Source organism: Belonocnema kinseyi, chromosome 9 (assembly GCF_010883055.1).
Source record: "Belonocnema kinseyi isolate 2016_QV_RU_SX_M_011 chromosome 9, B_treatae_v1, whole genome shotgun sequence".
Classification (NCBI taxonomy): domain Eukaryota; kingdom Metazoa; phylum Arthropoda; class Insecta; order Hymenoptera; family Cynipidae; genus Belonocnema; species Belonocnema kinseyi.
Genome location: NC_046665.1, coordinates 59,243,529 through 59,244,022, shown reverse-complemented (window position 1 = coordinate 59,244,022; position 494 = coordinate 59,243,529).

Sequence of the window (494 nt, the reverse complement as noted above, 5' to 3'; positions counted from 1 at the left end):
GGTCGAAAATGGTCAAAAATTGGTAACGTAGCTTATGAACGGTCTCCTAGTCACCTGAGTAAAAATGCTTCGACTTGAGTTCGACTTGGTTATGTCTTGAGTTCGTCTCCAGGACATTCGATGTCTGGCTGCGTCTCAAAACTCAGTCGAGACATAGGCCTTCATCTTACCTTTACGGCTATGACAGGTAAAACGGCGTTTCATTGACTCAAGACGAGCCTTGTCTTGGCTGAGATTATCGAACCTTTTTTGGTCCATAAATGAGATTAAAATTGATGATTGAAAAATTTGTAATTATTAAATTTGTTATTTTTAATTAAAAAATTCAGAATCAGTGGGTCTGAACGAGTGTAGCCCTTAACAATTTTCGTTAATAAAATAAAAATTGTAACTTTCTTGGAGTATCTCCTGAGCCGTTAGAAATACGTGAAAAAACAACATTTTCGGTATCATCGTCAAACAAGTATAATACAGATGAAAATCAGTAAATAAGT